The following is a 16,325-nucleotide window of genomic DNA, read 5'->3' as shown; positions in this document are numbered from 1 at the left end:
TAAATATTCCCCACTGACTATAATCCCTGCATTTGTAAAAAATATTTATATTTAACTTAAGAACTTAACTTTATCAATGCATAAATAAATCATATCAATTGTATTAAAATCTCCAATCGATATTGACCATTTACCATCGACATGATACTACCACTGATGACTCAGACTTGGCCCAACTAACTTACTATAAATAGTAAGTATCCCAAAAACACATCAGAATACCTCAGAAACGCCTGCAATTGACTTGAGATCCCTTAAATGTCCTAGATAGCCTATGGGACCATGAAAAAATAGGCTAACGACAAAATCATACAACATGTGCTAGAAAGGGAGCATTACAGTTCGCCCTTCCGAACATTGCTTGTCCTCAAGCAATTTCAACTATGGATGCTGAAAGATCTGTTCATTTTCGTAGGTAGCATCCTCCACCGGTAGGTTCCTCCATTTAACAAAATATTCCTTGATAACCCATCTCCATAGTGTCCTCTCCCTAGTGTCTATAATAGCCTCTAGAATCAAGATCAATTTCCCCTTTTTATCTAAGGGAGGTAACTTTCCAGATGGTATCACATTATGTCCCAGAGCTTTCTTAAAACTAGAGACATGAAATACATTATGTACTTTGTTGTTTGCTGTGAGTTCCAATTCATATGCCACATCACCAATGCATTGAGAAACTCTAAATGGACAGTAAAATTGTGGTTTAAGTTTCTCTGCACCACTTCTCTTAAGTGTGGACTGCCTATAAGGCTAAAGTCTCAAATATTCCATATCCCCCACCTCAAAAACTACGCTCAACTTTGTGTTGATCAGCATACAATTTCTATTTATTTTGTGCCTACTAGATATTCTCTTTCAATGATCACAGGATGTCCTAACTCTCTTGCAATAAATCCTTTCCCTTGGGTACTCTACTATCCCCAAAGAGCAAATCCATGAAGTTAGGAGCCTAGTATCCATACAAAGCCAAGAACGGAGTCATCTTAATGGACATATGATAGGTGGTATTGTAGAAATACTTACCCAAGTGCAACCATCTAAGCAATGGCTTCTGCTTCCTTGACACATAATTCCAGAGATAACCCACAACCCACTTGTTCACTGTTTATGTTTGGCATCAGTCTGTGGGTGATAATTGGTACTAGGGGTGAGCTCAGTCCCACTCAATCTGAAAAGTTCCTTCCAAAACAAACTCAAGAACTTGCTATCCCGGTCACTCACAATGTTTCTAGGCATCCCATGAAGTTTGAACACCTCGCTGAGGAACAAATCAGCTACCTGAGTTGGTGTATAAGTGGCTGCAATAGCAAAGAAGTGTGCGAATTTTGTCAACATATCAACCACCACGTAAATGCAGTCCTTATTCTAAACCTTGGGCAACCCTGTAATAAAGTCCATTCATATACTTTCCCACTTCTGATTTGGGATAGGTAAGGGCTGAAGTATCCCAGCTGGATGGGTATGCTCATTGTTGTTTTGCTAGCAAACTGAACGCTCTCTAATATACTTTAGGACTTCATTCTTAAGTCCTTTCCATGTGAACCTCTCTCGGATCAGTCTGTATGTCTTAAAGAACCCCGGGTGACCAGCCAATGGCACATCAAGTAATGTTTTCAGAATTGACATCTTAAAGTGTGAAGAAGGCACTAAGTAGATTCTACCCTTGTAGTAAATTAGATCATCTATCACTATGAACCTATCATCCTTGTTAATGCATTAGTAGCCTCTGCAAGATAAGAACCTTCTAACTCAGTAATCTCCTATATTCTGTTTACTCATTTCATGCTTTATGTTTTGATCACAATCATGATATTAATATTGAATTAAATTGACGACCTGCTTAACTATGTTAAGCATCAATCTATAATGCTATCGGGCTATTAACCTGATAGCATATTAATGTCGATCCATATTGGCATTAATATGCTATCGGGGTATTAACCCGATAGCATACATTGTTATTGTTTATAATCCATATGCTTTGATACCGATTCATAATCGGGTATGTTTTATCTGTAACAATTAACAATTAACATAACATACCGATCGGATATGATTACTATTATCATCAGCAATGATACCGATTCATTATCGGGCATGATATAAACTTTGTTATCATTAATGATGCCGATTCGTTATCGGGCATGGTATAAACGTTGTTATCATTAAAGATACCAATTCATCATCGGGTATGTATGAAGCACCGATTAGTTATGAATCGGCTGTTGTTAGCAGGGGTCACGACCAAGTGACATCTTGGTCGGACATGTCTAAAAGACATGTCCGATCAAGGTGCCACTTGATCGTGGCCACACTAATACTTATACATCATTCCGATCAAAGGAGATGACATTGAAATCAATAAATGTTCATTCTCCTTACCTGCAGTAAAAAGAAAAGACTACAATATTAGTATCATTGACATAATATTAAATTAAAATACACCAGCTTGCATATAACCTGTCCATTAAATTGGAAATTACATTACATTTACATGGTATCAGAGCCAAGTTGATCGAACTTGAGGCTATTTAATTTCATGAAACAAATTTAAGAACAAGGTTATATACTACATCACATTTCTTCTAATGGCCAGTGCTATCAGATTCGAAGACAGACTCGGAGGTGGCGATGATTTTTCAGCCTGGAAATTCATAATTCAAATGATCTTAAAGGAGAACAAAGTGGATTCGTTTGTTCAGACTAAAAATGATCAACCCGAGAATGAACCTGACAAAACAGCATGGATTGAAGGAAATGAGAAAGCAATAAAAATAATAGTTGATGGGGTGAGAAACAACATAATGCCCATCATAAGAAAACATCAGACAGCCTATAAAATGTTCAAAGCTCTTGAAAGCACATTTGAGATATCAAATGCAAGTCGAACTCTAGCACTAAAACGAGAAATAAATCATATCACCATGAACAAAGGGGAGACAATCAACGCCTACTTCATGCAGATATCAGTTCTAAAAGATGAACTTGCAACTCTGGACTACGAGATCCGAGGCAAAGAGCTAACACTCATTGCTTTAGATGGGTTGCCTAGTGGATGGAGCACATTCGTCCAAGGCATCAGTGCAAGGTCCAAATATCCCAAATTTGAAAGATTAAGGGATGACTGTCTCCAAGAAGAATCAAGATTGAACAAATTAGGAATGAAACACAAGAATATAGATGAAGACCTGCAGGTTCTAAACACCAACTCCAACAAGCAAAACAAGAAAAGGCAGTTTAGAAAGAGAAAAGGTCGTCAAGGCAATAACACTCCAAAGAAGGACTTATCTCATATTCAATGTTACAAATGTGATCAGTTCGAACACTTCGTTGCAAAATGCCCAGAAAGAACCAAGAAACATGCTACATTTGTCAAAGCAGGGAAGACTAAAGGAGAAGATGACTCCGGGAAATACGTATTCTATTCAGCACTCACAAGTCAAGCTTCTAACAAATTCAACTCATGGGTAATTGACAGTGGTTCATCTAGGCACATCACTGGGTTTAGAGAAGCACTTGATTCCATGACTGAGAAGAGTGATGAGGATGTAACCATCAGAGATGACTCCACATATCCAGTTAGAGGAGTAGGAACCTGCACCATCAAATTGAAGACAGGCATAACCTTACAGCTTGAAGGAGTACTATATGTCCCCGGTATCAAAAGAAACCTGGTTTCTATATCAGCACTAGAAGATAAAGGATACAGAGTGACATTCATGGACAACAAAGTATTGGCCTAGCCAAGGAACTCCTCCATCAAGAAGGCAAAGATCATTGGAAAGAGACAGGGTTATTTGTATGAGCTGTGCACAGAAACCAATCTAGCTCTAATCCATGAAGCCACTAATGCAAATGAAGTTTGGCATAGAAGATTAGGCCATCTGAATTTTAGGGCTTTATCTTCAATGAGAAACCTTGTCACAGGTCTACCCAAATTAAAGCAAGATCATTCAGGGGCATGCAAAGGATGTGCCCTAGGTAAGAATACCAAAGGTGCATTCCAAAATAGTACTAGGAAAACTAGCAAAATTCTAGAGTTAGTTCATTCTGATGTATGTGGACCTATGTCCGTATCCTCTCTAGGGGGATTCTTGTATTATGTAATATTTGTTGATGACTACTCTAGGAAGACTTGGATCTACTTTCTGAAAAGTAAAGAATCAGAAGAGATCCTCTCTAGGTTTAAAGAATTTAAATCACTAACTGAAAACCACTCAGGAAACAAAGTTAAAACCCTAAGAACCGACAATGGGGGAGAATACACATCAGATTCATTTAAAGAATTTTGTATAGATAATGGGATTAAGAGGGAGCTTACTATACCTTATAATCCTCAACAAAATGGGGTAGCAGAAAGGAAAAATAGGACTATAGTTGAAGCTGCCAAAGACATGATACTAGATCAAAACCTTAACACTAATCTCTGGGCTGAAGCTTCCAGCACTGCTGTATATATACAGAACAGGTGCCCTCACTCCCATCTTGAGGATAAAACTCTTGAGGAAGTATTCACTAAGATTAAGCCTGATATTAGTCACCTTAGGATATTTGGATGTCCTGTCTATATCCATATACCTAAAGAAAAGAGACTAAAACTAGAACCTTCTGGAAAAAGAGGATTGCTTGTAGGATATAGTGAAACCTCCAAAGCCTACAGAATCTATGTACCTAGTCAAAGAAATATTGAACTAAGTAGGGATGTAATATTTGAAGAAGACCTAGCTTTCAAAAGAGCTCAGAACTTCATAGAACCTGAAATCTACATTCCTACCTCTAACTTAGATGAAAATCCTGCCCCTGAGTTTCAGAGGGAGAATCTAGATGAAACTGAAAATGAAAATGAAAACACACCTAGAAATATCAAGAAAAGACCACTATGGGCCACCAAAACAATAGAAGAAGCTCAGAGGTTTGTTGCTCCCTCTGGAACCTTCAGAGAAAGCAAAAGACCTAACAAGTTTACTAGCTATGTTGCTCTTATGAATGACCTATCTAAAAACAAACCTGACAATGTAACAGATGCCCTTAAACATCAAGTATGGAAGGATGCTATGTCTGAAGAGTATCAATCCATAATGAAAAATGATGTATGGGAAATTGTCCCTAGGCCAACTAAGAAGTCTGTTGTTTCTTCTAAATGGCTCTTCAAGATCAAACATGCAGCAGATGGCAGCATTGAAAAATATAAGGCAAGATTTGTAGCCAGAGGTTTTTCTCAAAAGGAAGGGATAGACTATGAAGAAACATTTGCTCCTGTAGCCAGATATACCTCAGTAAGGGCTATACTAGCTATTGCAGCAGCAAAGGGATGGAAGTTACATCAAATGGATGTAAAGACAGCTTTTCTTAATGGAGAGATATCTGAAGAAGTATACCTAGAGCAACCTGAAGGGTTTGAGATCCATCATACAGAATCTCATGTGTGCAGACTCAAGAAAGCCCTATATGGGCTCAAATAGGCTCCCAGGGCCTGGTATGAAAGAATTGACACATCTATCAACACTAGGCTTCTCTAAAAATGAAGCAGATCCTAATCTCTACTACAAACAGAATAAAGGTGATATGCTAATAATGAATTTATATGTTGATGATTTATTAATCACAGGAGAAGATCATATTATAGATCAATGCAAGAAAGAGCTATCCAAAGAATTTGATATGAAGGACTTGGGATTCCTTCATTATTTCCTAGGGTTGGAAGTATGTCAGAATCTGACAATATTGTTCTAAACCATGGCAAGTATACATTAGATATTCTAAAGAGATTTGGAATGCTCAACTGTAGACCTATGACCACTCCAATGGAAACCAATCTTCATAAACTTAAAGAAGCAGCAGTAGAATCACCTTCAGTTGACCCTACTCTATATAGGCAAATGATTGGGTCTCTTATGTATCTGGTAAATACAAGACCAGATATCTGCTATGCAATAAATGCCTTGAGTCAGTTTATGTGTGAGCCAAAGGAAATACACCTAGTAGCAGTAAAACACATTATGAGATATTTGCAAGGCACGTTAAACCTTGGTCTCAAGTATAAGAAAATTAATCTTAATCTACATGGATTCTCAGATTCAGATTGGGCTGGAAGTGTGACTGATCGGAAGAGCACCTCTGGGTGCTGCTTCAGTTTGGGATCAGCCATGATATCCTGGATCAGCAGAAAGCAGTCTTCTGTAGCGCAAAGTTCCACCGAGGCCGAATACATTGCAGCCTCCATGGCAGCCCGAGAAGCAGTGTGGCTTAAAAAGTTGCTTGTGGGATTGTTTGGCAATCCGATGAAACCTACTATCATCCATTGCGACAATCAAAGTTGCATAAAACTTTCAGTAAATCCAGTGTTCCATGATAGATCCAAACATATTGAGATCCCATACCATTATGTGCGAGATATGGTAGACAAAAATGTGATCAAATTAGAATATGTTAGTACAGGAGATCAAAGTACAGATATTCTGACCAAACCACTTTCCAAAGTGAAGGTTGATCACTTCAAAAAGGGTTTAGGTATGAAAGAAAGGTAATCTGCCTTGTAAATAAGATGTTGAAAATGTAAACTTCTTTTGTCATGTTGAGACATTCTGGGTTTTTACCCCCTGTGCTCATGTCTAAGAGGTGACGATCTCTCAGATTATGAACACTTGCATGCAGACATCATAAGGTGACGATCTTATGATTCTCAAACCAGTTATCATGTTAGATCTCTGGTATGTCATGGATGTGCCATGATGCTGTTGTGATAAAATATTTGAATGAAATGTTTGTGCACATATCACAACTTGGATAAGATGAGAACTCAACCATCCTCATATGTTTACCCTCCGTATTGCGTGTTTAGGCAATACTGATATCACGTGTTTAGGTGATATCTTGTCATACTAAAATGATGAATTTATTATCTCACATAGATTGGTGATACTCTATGTCGCATACTTAGGATAATGTTTTATGTTTTTATCCTATGTTCTTATGGTACTTCATATTATAGGTATAGATGATATATATTCTTGAAGACTGACACTTTGAAAAAGAAATGTGATGCAGGTTACCTTATCTTCCAAAAGCTAAGAGGGAGTGTTAATGCATTAGTAGCCTCTGCAAGATAAGAACCTTCTAACTCAGTAATCTCCTATATTCTGTTTACTCATTTCATGCTTTATGTTTTGATCACAATCATGATATTAATATTGAAATAGATTGACGACCTGCTTAACTATGTTAAGCGTCAATCTATAATGCTATCGGGTTACTATAATGCTATCGGGCTATTAACCCGATAGAATATTAATGTCGATCCATATCGGCATTAATATGCTATCGGGGTATTAACCCGATAGCATACATTGTTATTGTTTATAATCCATATGCTTTGATACTGATTCATAATCGGGTATGTTTTATCTGTAACAATTAACAATTAACATAACATACCGATCGGATATGATTACTATTATCATCAGCAATGATACCGATTCATTATCAGGCATGATATAAACGTTGTTATCATTAATGATGCCGATTCATTATCGGGCATGGTATAAACGATGTTATCATTAAAGATACCGATTCATCATCAGGTATGTATGAAGCACCGATTAGTTATGAATCGGCTGTTGTTAGCAGGGGTCACCACCAAGTGACATCTTGGTCGGACATGTCTAAAAGACATGTCCGATCAAGGTGCCACTTGATCGTGGCCACACTAATACTTATACATCATTTCGATCAAAGGAGATGACATCGAAATCAATAAATGTTCATTCTCCTTACCTGCAGTAAAAAGAAAAGACTACAATATTAGTATCATTGACATAATATTAAATTAAAATACACCAGCTTGCATATAACCTGTCCATTAAATTGGAAATTACATTACATTTACAATCCTGAGTGGTGCCCTCTATCACTCATGCTGCCCATGCATCCCTAGCATATTCTACTATAATCAATTCTTTCCAATCAGCTAATATCTCAACCAAAGAACATAAGTGTGGCATCCTAGAAAGTGCATCAGCTACCACATTTTTCTTCCCTTAACATATTCAATGTCAAAATCGTATGCCTAAAACGTAGTGACCCACTTTTGTCGTCTATCATTGAGATCCCTCTGATTCATCAAATATTTTACGCTATTATGATCAATTTTAATTACAAATTTACCTCCTACCAGGTATGATCTGAACTTGGCCAATGCATGCACGATGTCCAACACCTCTCTGTCATAAATGGAGTAGCTTTTCTCTACCCCTCTCAATTTCTTGCTTTCAAATGCAATGGAATAATGCACCAATCCCTTCCACAGATGCATCACACTGTAACTCAAACAGTTTGGTGAAGTTAGGAAGTGCTAAAACTAGACAGGAAGATATCACCTATTTGATGTGTTTAAAACATCTCTGAGCTGGTTCGAACCATTCAAAGGTCCCTCTCTCCGTTAGATCTATGAGTGGAGCTACTGTTTGTGAAAACCCCTTCACAAACCTCCTATAAAAGCCGCACAAACCAAAGAAACCTTTGAGCTGAGTGAGATTAGTAGGAGTTGGCAAATCAATGATAGCTCTAATCTTTTCCAAATCCACTCTTACCCCATCTGCACTAATGATGTGGCCAAGATATAGAAGCTTTGTCATGCCAAATTCACATTTAACTCCTTGGCATATAAAGATTCACATTCCAGTTAGCTTAGGACCTCATCCATGTTATTTTTAGTACTTTCAAATTGAATAAAACTCAGAAATTTAGAATTAGGTTAATTAATTTATTGTTTTCTATACTTTTAAGCATAATAAGGGAAATGAAATGCTAAAGACAATGCACAGTTACCCTGGGAAAACCTCCTAGGAGGAAAAACCCAGCCAAAGGATCCTCAGATCTGATTTATGATTTAGAATTCAACTGAACATTACACACTTATCTAGAGTTGTAGTCACTATGTGAAAGAGATGAAATACTCTTCAATCAGCTTGCAGTCCTCCTCATCTAATCACAGTTCATTAAAGAAGTCTTCTATGTTTTGGAGATGGTTTGCTGCCTCTTGTGGAGTTAGCTGTCTACTGTTTGGGATCTGCTACTGATTGGTTTAGTTCGCTCTCCAATTTGGATCTTCTGCAACTTAATGAAGTTCGTTGTAGAGGAGTTTGCTATTCCAAATGCCTTTGTATCAATTCGCTCTTTACAGAATATAATTTCATCAGCTTAAAAAGCTTGGTTGTGATAATGAGAAGTATGCGCTACATTTATAGGAGACATATAGCTTCTCAAACATGTCGGCCTCCTTACCATTAAACAATTAATTATTAATTTCCTTTTAATTGATGGAGCCGACCCTATCAAGGAGGCGTGTGAGTTGAGTGAAGCGTGGAAGTCTCTTTAGGTGAGGGCCGAGAGGTATTGGGCCTGGCCTTGTAAAGGGGGGGGCAGATTCCAATGTTGCCCAAGGCAATTGGAATCCGCCAGCCCTAATTACAAACAACACTCCCTCTTAATTAGGGAATAGAATCATAATCATAATCTTCCAGCTTGCACACAAGCACAGACTGGATCCACCTTGCATTGCTCACAGAGGGTGGAGAGGATCCTTTACTACCATCTTACATTGCCCGCAGAGGATGGTCAAAGGTTACAATACCATCTTACATTGCCCGCGGAGGATGGTTTAACAATTTACACTTCCTTTTACAATACCATCTTACATTGCCCGCAGAGGATGGTTAATATTATACTTCTCCCTGAGAAGTTTACAATACCACCTTACATTGCCCGCAGAGGGTGGTTTAATATTTACAATACCATCTTACATTGCCCGCAGAGGATGGTTAATAATTACACTTCTCCCTGAGAAGTTTACAATACCACCTTACATTGCCCGCAGAGGGTGGTTAACATTTACAACACCATCTTACATTGCCCGCAGAGGATGGTTTTATACAATACAAAGTATCACTGAAATTGAGACTCCCTCTCAATCGGAGTTTCATTTTCCACAATACCAAGTCTATCCCTGAAGTACACAAACTTCACTTTGGATAGAGGCTTGGTGAGGATATCTGCAACCTGCTCATCAGTGCTGACATACTTCAGCTGAATAGCTCCTCTTTGCACCATGTCCCGAATAAAATGATAATGGGTTTCCACATGTTTTGACCTGTCATGAAACACTGGATTGATAGACATTTTAATACAACTCTGATTATCACAGTGAATAACTGTAGGATCCCATGGCTGACCAAACAACCCAGCAAGAAGCTTACGAAGCCATACTGCTTCTCTGGATGCTACACTTGCTGCAATATACTCAACTTCAGCAGTACTCAATGCCACTGAGGATTGTTTTCTGCAAGCCCAAGAGATCACTGCAGAACCCAAGCTAAAGCAAATACCAGAGGTGCTTTTCCTGTCTTTGACGCTTCCAGCCCAATCTGCATCAGAATAACCTTCCAAGGTTATTGGAGTGTTAAGTGGATACTTCAGCCCAAAACCAACTGTGCCCCGCAAGTATCTTAGGATATGCTTGGCTGCAACAAGGTGAACATGCTTGGGCAAGTTCATGAACTGGTTGAGAGCATTTATAGCAAAACATATGTCTGGTCTAGTGTTAACTAGATACATCAGTGATCCAATCAACTATCAGTACTCGGATGGATCTGCAAATTCAGAGTTAGCTGCAGAAACACTTAACTTTTTTAAGTTAGATTCCATAGGAGTAGACATTGGTTTACAATCCATCATTCTAAATCTTTTCAAAATGTCAATAGTATACTTCCCTTGACTTAGAAAGATTTCGTTAGATCTTTGCCATACTTCTGGACCTAGGAAATAATGCATTAGACCTAAATCTTTCATTTCAAATTCTGAAGCTAGTTCTTTCTTGCATTTAATAATAAGTTCATCTTTACCAGTAAGAAATAACTCATCCACATAAAGAACTAGAATTAGCATTTCATCATTGGCTACTTTAAAGTAAATGTTAGGGTCAGCATCATTTTTACAAAAACCTAGACTTAGCAAGTATTTATCAATTCTTTCATACCAAGCACGAGGAGCTTGTTTAAGACCATACAGCGCTTTCTTTAACCTGCACACATGGGTTAATTTATCCTGAATCTCATATCCCTCAGGTTGCTCAATATAGACTTCTTCCTCAATGACACCATTGAGAAAGGCAGTCTTAACATCCATCTGATGTAGTTTCCAACCCTTAGAGGCAGCAATAGCAATTATTGTTCTAATGGAAGTATATCTAGCAACAGGAGAAAATGTTTCTTCATAGTCTATGCCTTCCTTATGGGAAAAGCCACGCGCTACAAATCTAGCCTTATATTTTTCAATACTACCATCAGCATTATGTTTAATTTTAAATAACCATTTAGATGAAACAACAGATTTACCTTTGGGTCTGGGCACAAGGTCCCACACATCATTCTTGATGATTGACTGATATTCTTCATCCATAGCAAGCTTCCAGGCATGATGACTTAAGGCTTCTTCAACATTGCAAGGTTCAGTTTCAATGAGATTACACATTAAAGAAACGTAGTTGGAAAATACCTGAGGTCTCTTAGTTTCACGGAAGGTGCCACTTGGAGCAGCAAATCTCTCAGCTTCTTGAATGGTGTTTCTTACCCAGAGAGGCCTCTTTTTCGTAACGACAATGTCACTAGGAATATCAGTGGGATTCATGGGTTCTGGAGGATCATCATGATTGTCTTGAGGTGGAGGTTCCACTTGCTCCCTCTGAATCTCAGGGTTAGTATCAACGTCTATATTTTGATTATCATTAGATTCATCAATAACACAAGAACCTTTCGATTTCTTAAAAGCAATGTCTTCTTCAAATTTAACATCCCTACTTACCTCAACGTACCTTTGACCTGGGATGTAAATCCTGAATGCCTTGGAGGATTCACTGTATCCAACTAGCATGCCTTTCTTTCCGGAGGGTTCCAACTTTGATCGTTTTTCCTTGGGCACATGAACATAGACGGGACTTCCAAAGATTCTGAGGTGACTAATGTCTAGTTTGGATCCTGTGAAGGCTTCTTTCGGGGTCATGTTCTTTAGAGCACGATGAGGACATCTGTTCTGGATGTATACTATTGTTCTAGAAGCCTCAACCCATAGGAAGGTCTGCAAGTCTTGATCGTGGATCATAGCCTTTGCAGCCTCCACAATGGTCCTATTCTTTCTTTCAGCAACACCATTTTGTTGAGGATTGTATGGAACACAAAACTCTCTCTTAATTCCTGACTCAACACAAAAATCATGAAAGCTACCGAAGGTGTACTCACCTCTATTGTCAGATCTTAAACATTTGATTCTTTTACCAGAGAAGTTTTCAGTTAATGCTTTAAACTCCTTAAATTTACTTAAGACTTCATCAGATTCTTTAGATTTCAAAAAGTAGATCCAAGTTTTCCTAGAGAAATCATCTATGAAGATTACATAATAAAGGAATCCACTAGGAGATGCTACAGACATAGGACCACATAAATCAGAGTGAACAAGTTCTAGTTTATCTTTAGCTCTATTTTCACTTTTATGAAATGGACTTTTAACATTCTTACCAGTAGCACAACCTTTACAAGTGTTATCATGAATTTGACTGAGTTTAGGCATACCTTTAACTATCCTTTCAAGAGATGGAAGGGCTTGATAATGTAGATGTCCAAGTCTTCTATGCCATAACTCACAGGATTTCGGAGCCTCATTAATGAGTGCTTGAATAGGGTTAATAGAGAGCTTATAAAGACTATCATATCTATGTCCAATTATACGAGCAGATTTAAAACTATCTTTCTTAGACCAAGCAAGAACTTTTCCTTCAGAAAATGCAATTTGATAACCTTTATCTTCTAGAGCAGAAATGGAAATTAGGTTTCTTTTAATTCCAGGAACAAACAATATATCACTGAGATGCAAGGAAATACCAGAATCTAATTTTAGAGAAGTAGAGCCAGAACCTCTTACCGAATAACGTGCGTCATCACAAATTACCACGTGAAGGCTGGTATCCTTTTCTACTAGGCCTGAAAGATGATCACAGTAACCTGTGATGTGTCTGGAGGCACCACTGTCAATCAACCATGTATTGCTATCTGAGGGAACACTGCTAGATAGAGCGGAGATGAATAAGAAGTCATCATTTTGTTCTGAGACTTCATTTAGGTTTGCTTCACTTTGGTTAGAGTTAAACTGACATTCCTTAGCATAGTGACCGAATTTGTCACATCTAAAACATCGCACACGCGAAGTATCTCTTGGTTTCTTCCAAGGGTGTTGGGAACTAAAAGATCTAGATTCCCTATTTCTTTTAGGATAAGGTTGCTTCCGATTTCCCCTTTTCTTGCATTGAGCTGCAAGCATGTGATGGTCATCTACATGGGGGCTCTTGGATTGACTCCTTGATATGAGGCGAGACTCTTCTTGAATGCAATCATTCTTAAGGCGATCAAGAGAAGGTAACTCAGACCGACCACTTATGGTTTGGATAAATGACTCCCATGAGAGAGGTAGACCATTAAGGGCAATCATGACAAGGTCTTTGTCTTCCATGTTATGACCAATTAAACCTAGCTGAATCTTTAGTTCTGAAATTTTCATGAAGTAGGAAATCATAGAATCTTCCTTAGCCATTTTTATATTAAGTAGTTGTTGGCTTAATGTAATTGCCCTACTAAGATTATTAACTTCATATGTACCTTGTAGATGGTTGAACATTTCCCTAGCAGTGGTGAATGAGGCGATAGAGGTGATGAGGTGGTCTTTGACTGAATCAATGAGAATCTTCCTGGCCTTGATAGCATCTTTTTTGAATTGTTTCAACTCAGCTGCATCCGAAGGCTCAATTAGCTCCTTTTCTTCTATGAATTGAAGAAGGTCTTCTTCCTCAAGAGCCAACTTGATTCGAACTTTCCATGCAATAAAATTTAGATTCCCATCAAGCCTATCTTCAACTTTCAGCCCCATTGACCTGATTTACAAAAGCTACAACAAACTGAAATAAAGGAGTACTGAATTTTAAATCTGAAGATTGATCTAACCAATTAGCTCTGATACCATGTTATTTTTAGTACTTTCCGATTGAATAAAACTCAGAAATTTATAATTAGGTTAATTAATTTATTGTTTTCTATACTTTTAAGCATAATAAGGGAAATGAAATGCTAAAGACAATGCACAGTTACCCTGGGAAAACCTCCTAGGAGGAAAAACCCAGCCAAAGGATCCTCAAATCTGATTTATGATTTAGAATTCAACTGAACATTACACACTTATCTAGAGTTGCAGTCACTATGTGAAAGAGATGAAATACTCTTCAATCAGCTTGCAGTCCTCCTCATCTAATCACAGTTCATTAAAGAAGTCTTCTATGTTTTGGAGATGGTTTGCTGCCTCTTGTGGAGTTCGCTGTCTACTGTTTGGGATCTGCTACTGATTGGTTTAGTTCGCTCTCCAATTTGGATCTTCTGCAACTTAATGAAGTTCGCTATAGAGGAGTTTGCTATTCCAAATGCCTTTGTATCAATTCGCTCTTTACAGAATATAATTTCATCAGCTTAAAAAGCTTGGTTGTGATAATGAGAAGTATGCGCTGCATTTATAGGAGACATATAGCTTCTCAAACATGTCGGCCTCCTTACCATTAAACAATTAATTATTAATTTCCTTTTAATTGATGGAGCCGACCCTATCAAGGAGGCGTGTGAGTTGAGTGAAGCGTGGAAGTCTCTTTAGGTGAGGGCCGAGAGGTATTGGGCCTGGCCCTATAAAGGGGGGGGGGCGGATTCCAATGTTGCCCAAGGCAATTGGAATCCGCCAGCCCTAATTACAAACAACAATCCAAATGTTGCAGATGCTCTTCCCAAGTTCTAATGAAGATCAAGAAATCATCAAAGAATATCAACACAAATTTTCTCAACTGTCTCCTGAATGCGTGGTTCATGCAACTCTACAATGTGGCAGGAGTGTAAGTCAGCCCGAAAGGCATAACTAAGAACTCAAAGTGGTCATAATATCATCTGAAAACCATTTTTTCAATGTCCTCTACCCTCATTGTAATCTGATGGTATCCGGATCTCAAGTCTGTTTTTGAGAAATAGCATGCCCCATGTAGCTCATCTATTAATTCTTCTACTCGTGTGTAATGTCCCCATTTTCATGAGGATCGGTCCGCAGAAGTGTTTGGCCTATAATTTGACCCTCGTAGGCCAAGGAGTTGTTTAGGGTGTCGACTTGGCGGAGATTGGTAGCTTCACTTTCTATTTCTACTTGGTTTCATGACAAAATAAGGAGATAACATGTAACGTGTGTCATGTCCCCTTTCTAGAGTGGACATCGGAGACGGAGGAGTTGGCCTATCATTGGAGTCTCGTAGGCTAGCAGAGGTTGATTGGGACTCATTCAGTGCATATAGTGATTGGATTTTGGCTTTACAGGCAGTTTGGAGCAGTTCCTAGATTTTAGGGGGTATCCCTAAATTTTAGGAGGTCGTGACAGTTGCCAGTCGTGAGGTTATTCATGACCTTTTAGATGGTTTCAGTTTCAAAGAGATTGGGCTTGTTTCCTAAATTTTAGGAACATCCCTAGATTTTAGGGATGAGACTACCAGTGAATCCTTGATTTCCGACTTCAGTCACAGACAGGTGACAAGATGATTTTAGGGTTTGTAATGTCAGTTGGGCATTTTGTGGCTATTTGGGTTATATTTTTAATATTTCCTAAGTTAGCGTTTAATAATTAAATAAGGCTAAGTTGTCAGCCATTTTGGAGTAATAAGGGGATTTTTGGTCTCATCTGGATGTGCATCCTATTGTGTGATAGTTCGTTGGAAAGATCTTGAAATTCTTTAAATCTTTCTCTTTGGTCTCAGGGCAATTCAGTGAGCGGATTTCTGTCTATGGGGAAAAAGGTCATTTTCTAGTAACATGACCACTTTAAAATAAGAAATTATAACATTTCCACTAGACCACGCCACTTGGAGACAATTAGGGTTCGATTTGCAATTGAGAGGGGTTATAAGGGGATAGGAGCTTCATTCTATGATTATCTTTTACACATTTTACATCTTGGATTTGAGATTTGGCTCTGGAAGAGCTTTTCAGCATCTGGGACGCCAACCCCAATGCCTTGCCTGTTTGGGACGTAGCCCCCAATACAGTGGTTTGGATTTGTTTGCAGCTATTAGCATCTTGGAGATTGTACGGCATTCTTTCTGGAGGTTCAGCAATTCTGACAGAGTTCAGCGTGGGGTTTGGGGTTTCTAACCAGTTGGGTGTACTTGGCAACCATACGGCTGTACCTGGCAGCCACTTTCCTTCCCACGT

General features: G+C 38.4%; 1 protein-coding gene across 2 annotated transcripts in view; it reads right to left on the bottom strand.

Annotated features, from left to right (window-relative positions):
* Positions 1 to 16,325, bottom strand: part of LOC131028013 (nudix hydrolase 3) — a 250,278-nt gene that overhangs the window by 214,520 nt on the left and 19,433 nt on the right. The gene's annotated exons all lie outside the window — the stretch shown is intronic.

This window comes from Cryptomeria japonica, chromosome 5 (assembly GCF_030272615.1).
Source record: "Cryptomeria japonica chromosome 5, Sugi_1.0, whole genome shotgun sequence".
In the NCBI taxonomy this organism is placed as follows: domain Eukaryota; kingdom Viridiplantae; phylum Streptophyta; class Pinopsida; order Cupressales; family Cupressaceae; genus Cryptomeria; species Cryptomeria japonica.
This window is presented reverse-complemented; position numbering and strand designations above follow the sequence as displayed.